Source organism: Chelonia mydas, chromosome 1, assembly GCF_015237465.2.
Source record: "Chelonia mydas isolate rCheMyd1 chromosome 1, rCheMyd1.pri.v2, whole genome shotgun sequence".
NCBI lineage: Eukaryota > Metazoa > Chordata > Testudines > Cheloniidae > Chelonia > Chelonia mydas.
In genome coordinates this window covers 190,269,132-190,277,156 of record NC_057849.1, presented here as the reverse complement: position 1 = coordinate 190,277,156, position 8,025 = coordinate 190,269,132, and the positions used below count along the sequence as shown (strand labels likewise).

Here is an 8,025-nt window from a genome sequence, read left to right as displayed (position 1 = left end):
AGGTACATAATATTGACTGATCAACAGCAACTGCCCATCTGGCACAGAAATTAGATTTTGTCCTTGCTCTCTCTTGATTTCTGGCAAATAGAAAGAAGTTAGTGCAGAGCAGACACTGTAGATTAGGTGACATATAAATTGAAGTTGGAGTGTACAGCAAATCTGGGCTATGATAAGCAGCAGAAAGTAGAACCTAGAAATGTTTTTAGTGAAGCAGTAAACATGGTTCCCCCTGTAAAATTAATTATCTATGAAATATTGTCACTGGGCCTCTAAGGGCATGTCACACAGCAAAGAAAAACCTGTGGCTGGCCTGTGCAGCCAACTAGGGCTCACAGGGCCCCGGCTGCAGGGCTGTTTCATTGCTATGTAGTCTTCCAGGCTCGGACTGAAGCCTGAGCTCTGGGACCCTCCCACCCCACAGCATCCTAGAGCCCGGGCTCCACCCTGAGCTTGGAAGTCTACCCAGCAGGGAAAAAGCCCTGTGGCCCCAGCCCAAGTTGGCTGTCAAGGGCCAGCCATGGATTTTTCTCTGCTGTATAGACATACTCTAAAATCCCTCCCATGCTCAGCTGAGGCACTCCCCCATCAGGAAAACACAGGGTTTGTAGGATACCTGACTGTAGAGTTGGCATTAGCTGCACAGCAGGTGTGTTGGGAGGCAATACTTTTAGTTCCACAGGTGACAGGTGTCTTTCTGAGCTTTGGAGGTGGATGGTAGCTGCTGAATGACAATTTAGCCTTGCTTTCCAGAGCTGCTTTCCTAGCTCTGCTGCCAAAACTACGTAACTCTGGCTACGTAACTACGTAAACTCCCCCCATCCCCCTTTTGCTGAACAGGGCCCTTAAATATTAAAAACATTCCATTCATATGGAAGCATCTAAATTCTAAGAACCGGGCAGGAGAGCAAAGTCTGTCAGACTGAATGAAGCCTGAGGGTGTCTTAGAGTAGAAGCACAACTGTACTTTTGTCTAATTTACAGTACATTTTGAAATGTACTTAAGTCTTTTTCACTGCAGTCACTTATAATGGTCATTAGCGTACTCTGCATCAGCCTTCCTTGGTGCTCTCATGAGTCTGAACAGTAGCAATGTATTACCCACAGGGCCATGCAGCTTCAGTGTCCAGTAGCACAATGAATTCTCTTTCACCACTGTATAGATATATATTTATTCTGATATATTAAAAACTGTTTCCCTGGAGACAGCCATGCTGCCCTGATGAGAATTTAAGTACACAAATCTTCTTTCATTGTACAATATACATATCGAATTTTCCCTTGCATATCCACACAAATTAAAAATAGGGCAGACCTATTAGACCATCTTCTAGTCCAGTAGTTCCCAACCAGGAGTACACGTACCCTTGGGGGTAAGCAGAGCTCTTCCAGATGATACAGCAACTCATCTAGATATTTGTTAGTGCTTTTTATGTAGCCTTTTGTAAAACTAGGCAAAGTCAGTACAAACTAAAACGTCATACAGACAAAATGAGAAAATAAGCAATTTTTCAGTAATAGTGTGCTGTGCCACTTTTGTATGTTTATGACTCATTTTGTACGCAAGTGGTTTTTAAGGGAGCTGAAACTTGGGAGTACACAAGACAAATCAGACTCCTGAAAGGGGTACAGTGGCCTGGAAAGATTGAGAACCACTGTTCTAGTCCATCCCTGCGCCAATGCAGGGTTGTGCCTTACCATAAGTTCTTCATGCTAAAGAAGGTCAAATAATACTAAGGGCCTGTTTACCTCTTTCCCATCTAAAACCCATGAGATGGGGCTTCTAGGCAGAGGAGCACTCGGGAGGAAACAGCTGTCAGAGTTTTCTCCAAATGGGTCTGGGGAACCCTATGAAACAAACCAGTTTCAACCCCAGAGTCCACGGGTCTTTTGAGATCTGCACTTGATGAGGACCGCACTTACTGAGGACCACCCTGGCTGAGACTCTGCTCAGGCCAGGCCTCCCCTTAAGCCTGTTCTCGGGGCAGTTACCTGACAACACTTTTCCCTGAGTCAGTTCCCTTCAGTTGGCTTTTCATTGTACAGCCCTGTCTAAATTTTCACCAGTGTAATTATATTTATGTAATTTCCTGAATGTAGATAGGACCCTAAGCACTCTGTTACCTTTCTCTTTTATGTCTCCTAGACAAACTCTTGTATCTCATGTTTGACTTTTCAGACAAAACCATGGGGGCATTCTGGATGTAAGCTTCAACCAAAAACATTCCCCAAGACTCAGACACCTCCATTAGCTAATTGGATATCTTGGGAATGTGTAAGCCTTCAGTATAGGAGACACTGTTGTTATACCACTCATCTTTAGAGTCCACGGAAAGGACTGTCCTTTGGTACTGAGAAATCACTGAACAGTGACTCATCACAGACACTTGCCCTGATGTTAAATCATGTGGAGTGAGTCACCTGATCTGATATGCTAATCAATGATAGAGCAAGAGGTCTGGAATGCCCAAGGGACAGAAGATGGTCACTCCTCTCATAGTTATCTAACTGCCTGAGACGTATAGGCAATGATTTCTGTCTGATAAAACTTTTGAACTTGTACCTTTAATGCTGGAAATAGCTTAGTTCCTCAGAATCATAGCTTAGAAGCTATTTAGATTGTAGGCTCTTCAGGACAGGGAATGTCTTTTTGTTATGTCTGTGTGTACAGTGCCTAGCACAATAGGGCCCTGATCCACAGCTGAGAGCTCAAAGTGCTACTGCAATATAAATGATGAAGTTATGCTTCCCTTGCTAAGTTTTGTAACCTTCCTGATTTTTGTAATGCAATGTGTCTCATTTTAGTGTAATCATTAGTTCTAGAGCTGGTCAGAAAATTCCACACGCTTCAATAGATAGTGAAAAGCAAAACTGCCAGATTGTTTCTGCCTTTTGTTTCTTTTCCATTTTTTGACCAGTTGGTTGGAAAAATTCAGAAATTTTGGTGAGAGAAAACATTTTCATGAAATTAGTTTCTATTTTTGACCAGCTCTAATTAGTTCCTTGATTGTTGTTTATGGACAACAAGAACCATAGATGATATGGAATAGTAATGATCCTTGATTAGTATCGGACCTGCTCCTTGTAGAAATAAAGATGTAATTAAAATTAGAGAAATAACACATTAAAAATTAATCAATGATATATTTGAAAGACTATTTTTAGCAATATTCACCACCTTGAAAAGAACAGGATAAAACACATAATCAGCCAGTTCTTTAAAATGCCCAACAGTCAAAAAGAATTGTTGAAAGTTTCTTTTAACTATATATGGGAAAATATAGTACAGCTAATTAGATAAAGGCATGTCTTCTGAGGCTGACTAAATACGAAGAGCATTTCTAAAATAGTGTCCCCATCTACTGGATGCTGAAAGGAATGCAGTTCAGAAATCTGCAAACTTTGCTATGTGAGAGATATGGCTATCGTACCATTAGGAAGTAGATGTCCCTCTACTTCTCTGAAATACCTTCAAAGACCGGAAAGATCTCTGAAAAGAGTGCTTTCCATCTCAGTAAGAAAGAGCTGGGAGTGTCCTACAGCTGTGAGCTCAGCTACAGCTTTATGAACCATAGGGCTGTGAATTCCCCTCTCCCTCGGCTCCTGGAATCAGTGGTGCATTCCATACCTGAAACCAGGACCAGAAGGGCAGAGTTGTGATTTCAGTAGAGCTGGGATAGGAGGGCTATGATTTTTATCTTGCCTTCAGCTCAGGAAGCCAGTAGTACAGTCTGAAAAAGAGAACCAAGATCTGTTGAGCTGATGTGATTTAGGTGAATTGTCCTAAGGCACCACTGTCCCTGCCCATCCCAGAAATTGTGGGATTAAGGAGAACAAAACATTTTCTTCTCATGGTCGTTCTCCTCAAAATAGCCTCCTCCTTCCTCTGTGCTGTCTTCCTTTTAGATGCTTTGAGAAGGAAAAGAGTTTGTATTTTAACGACCTCAGACTCTTACACTTTCCCAGAATGCTCTGGCATAAAAAAGAGTGACAGCTAGGCCTGGTTTTGCCAACCCAGTGCCCCAAAATCATGGGTTATCCCCCCCCCCAAATCATGACACTGGCTTAAAAATCACAATGATTTAAAATATAGTAAAGTTTGGATTTTTTTCGCCTTCTGGCTTTTGAGCATTCAAAGGCCACATTTTCAAGTTTTTTTTCTCTGCAATCCTGAGGGCTAGAAATTTACATTTCTAAAAATAGAAAACTGAATTTCTCAGGTAACAACATGGCTTTGGGATCTGCAGTTTTTAATAAAAATACCAACTATCACAAGGCGGGGGGACGGGGGGACAATCACAAGAGTTGCCAACTCTGCAAGCTAGAGAAATCCACAGTTCAGGACCTGCTTCCTGTTGTTATTTGTATTACAGTAGCATGGAGAAGCCACAGCCGACATAAGGGACTCTTTGTACTAGCAACTGTACAGACACACAATAAGAGAAAGTCCATTCCCTGAGTTTAAAATCTAAACAGATGAGCCAAACAAAGGGTGGAAGGAAGGAAGGAATTATTATTCCCTTTTTACAAATGGGGAACTGAGACACAGATTGATTAAGCAATTTGCCTGATGATGGGATTGACTACCAGGGAGTATTTTTGTCACTCCCAGCAAGTATTAAACCATTTGAGAGCCTCCTTGGCTGAGTGGAGTTTATTAGGGGCCTGCTCTGGAGAGTTAATCTATGGCATTTATAGTGGCATTAGCCAAGAGAACCCTTAAGCCCTGACAACTATTTCAACACAACTCAGTGGTGCCAGAGCTGGGAATTGACTTCACATCTGCCAAGTCCCAGTCAAGTTCTTTACACCATAAGACCATCTATCATTGTCTCTCCTCACCACAGTCCTGAAACTGAGTAACAACAGTCTTCTGGTACTAGCAGAGGAGCTCCTGTCCATGGTACCCTAACTAAAATCAAATGGGAAAACAACTCTCACTTGTAACTGAGCACTGACTTTCCTTCCCCAAGAGCTTTCGTCATTGCCTAGTGACAGCTTATGCTTCCTCAATCAGAAGCCTGGAAAATAGAGAAACATTGGCAGCCAGGAAAGCTTAGGACCGTAGTAAGAAAGACTTCAGTCAGACTACTCATGCTTAAAATTAAACTTCTGAGTGCTTTTTCTGGATCAGGGCCAGTATGAATGGACACAGACATTTTAGTACCTGTTTACTTCTATATCAGGGGTGGCAACCTGAGCCTGAGAAGGAGCCAGAATTTACCAATATACATTGCCAGAGAGCCACAGTAATACATCAGCCGCACCCCCCATCAGCTCCCCCCTGCTCCTAGCGCCTCCCACCCACCAGCAGCCCTGCCAATCAGTGCCTCTCCTTACCTCCCAATCAGCTGTTTCATGGCATGCAGAAAGCTCTGTGGGGGGAAGGGGAAGGAGCGAGGTCACGGCAGGCTCAGGGGAGGGGGCAGGAAGGGGTGGAGTGGGGGCAGGGCCTGTGGCAGAGCTGGGGGTTGAGCAATAAGCACCCCTCGGCACATTGGAAAGTTGGCGCCTGTAGCTCCAGCCCCGGAGTCGGTGCCTCTACAAGGAGCCGCATATTAACTTCTGAAGAGCCGCGTGTGGCTCCGGAGCCACAGGTTGGCCACCCCTGGTCTGTATAAAAATGTTGCCTAAAAATATTGTGATGGGATAAAGTCACCTCTTGCTGGTTATCTGTATATCATAGGAAGAATTACCTGACTGGATTGTTGTATGGGATCTTCTGCATTTGTGAAAATCATATTGGGCATTTAGCGCATTTTCTGTTAGACTAAAAGGAGTAGTTGCTAGCTCAAGCAAACAACTGTCTCATCTCTTCCAGACAGGCCTGGGGAAGGGATGAAATATGATGCTATTATATATTCGTAAAGCTAGAGAGAGAAAAATAAAGTCACTTTCAATGTATAGAGTACTGTACGTAGCCCTTTTAAATTTTTCAGTTACCCGCATATCCTTTCCTGCCCACCAAAATTGCATTACAAGCGCTGAGAATGCTCAGGGAGAGCAGACTAATATCCCTCAAATCATCAAAGCCACCAATATATCCAATGACACTTCTCAAAAGCATCAAAGCTCAATGACTATGTATTATGTTGAGTGGTTTAGTACGGGACATAGAAGAGTAGGGGGGGAAAAACAACATTTCAGCCCCTGCATCCTTTCTGAAGATTAGTTCAAATTGAGGGACGCCACAGAAAATTGTTGCAGGGGATGGTGATGTGGAATTTCACCCCTATCCTGCTCTCCCATCTGTAGTATTAAACCACTTGATACAATATATAAATACTTGAGCTTTGGTGCTTCGTTCTTGAAGTACCAGAGGATTTGTTAGAGTTTCTGGAGCCTAGAGTTTTCAGCTAGAGGAACTTTAGATAAAGAGGATCAAGCCATAATTCTCTGATTGAATCGAGTGCTTGACAAAAAAATTCAAACAAAAGAATGTAGCAGTAACTTCTTACAGCTCAATACAATGGTTCTCAAACTGTGGGTCGGGACCCCAAAGTGGGTTGCGACCTCATTTTAATGGGATCTCCAAGGGCTGGCATTAGCCTTGCTGGGGCCTGGGGCCAAAATCCGAGCCCCAATGCCGTAGGTTACAGCCTCCCACCCCACCCCAGGGCTGAAGCCCTTGGGATTCGGCTTTGCCCCGCCTTCCCCCGCCAAGAGTGGTAGGGCTCTGACTTTGGCTTTGGCCCTGCCTCTCCTGCCCGGGGCAGCAGGGCTTAGGCAGGCTTAGGCTTCGGTCCCCACTCCTGGGGTCGTGTAACAATTTTTATTCTCAGAAGGGGGTCATGGTGCAATGAAGTTTGAGAACCCCGGCTTAATATATAGGGTGTCCAATTTTCAAACTTGGGTGTGTATTTTGGATGCTCAGATTGGCATGTAAGGGCCAGATTCTGCATACTCTCACTTGCACAAATAGTCTGTTTATGTGAGTCTGCAGAATGAAGCCTCCTAGGTACCTAAAATGGCCATTTGGGTGTTTTTGGAGCACATAACTGAGGGTATGTCTACACTGCAATCCGAGGTGTGATTACAGCCAGGGTAGACACACCCATGCTAGCATGGCTAAAAATAGCAGTGGTAGCATGGACTTCAGCAGAGGCTGTACAAACCCACCTGTGACCCTGGATACAAACTCATGTTACTAGCCTCATTGTCTGATTGGCCGATCCCCAAGAAGTTAGCACCCATGGTGACCGCCCTGCTTGCCCATCCCCTGAACCAGTCCTATGGGCATTCCTCCCATAGTCTGATTTGTTCCAGTTTATGGTATGTAGGAAGGAATCTCTCTTCCAAAAAGAGAAAGAAACAGACAAACTCATAACCATAACTGTAATAATAATGACAGGTTTCAGAGTAGCAGCCGTGTTAGTCTGTATCCGCAAAAAGAAAAGGAGTACTTGTGGCACCTTAGAGACTAACAAATTTATTTGAGCATAAGCTTTCGTGAGCTACAGCTCACTTCATCGGATGCATTCAGTGGAAAATACAGTGGGGAGATTTATATACATAGAGAACATGAAACAATGGGTGTTACCATACACACTGTAACGAGAGTGATCACTTAAGGTGAGCTATTACCAGCAGGAGAGCGGGGGGGGGGAACTTTTGTAGTGATAATCAAGGTGGGCCATTTCCAGCAGTTGACAAGAACATCTGAGGAACAGTGGCGGGGGGAGGGGGAAATAAACATGGGGAAATAGTTTTACTTTGTGTAATGACCCATCCACTCCCAGTCTCTATTCAAGCCTAGTGTAATGGTGTCCAGTTTGCAAATTAATTCCAATTCAGCAGTCTCTCGTTGGAGTCTGTTTTTGAAGTTTTTTTGATGGACTACAAGCCGCCAGGATCAATATCCCTGATAATGTCACGGCAAACCTGGTGGCTGAACTTTGTGACTTTGTCCTCACCCATAACTATTTCATATTTGGGGACAATGTATACCTTCAAATCAGCGGCACTGCTATGGGTACCCGCATGGCCCCACAGTATGCCAACATTTTTATGGCTGACTTAGAACAA

The 8,025-nt window shown here is 43.9% G+C and overlaps 1 long non-coding RNA gene across 1 annotated transcript; it reads left to right on the top strand.

The window, feature by feature from the left end:
* Positions 1–1,494: 1,494 nt before the first annotated feature.
* On the top strand, positions 1,495–7,393 carry LOC122464140. Its single transcript, XR_006288056.1, has 3 exons — positions 1,495–1,663; positions 5,778–5,779; positions 7,352–7,393. It is a non-coding gene; the product is annotated as an uncharacterized LOC122464140 (long non-coding RNA).
* The last annotated feature ends 632 nt before the right edge of the window (positions 7,394–8,025 follow it).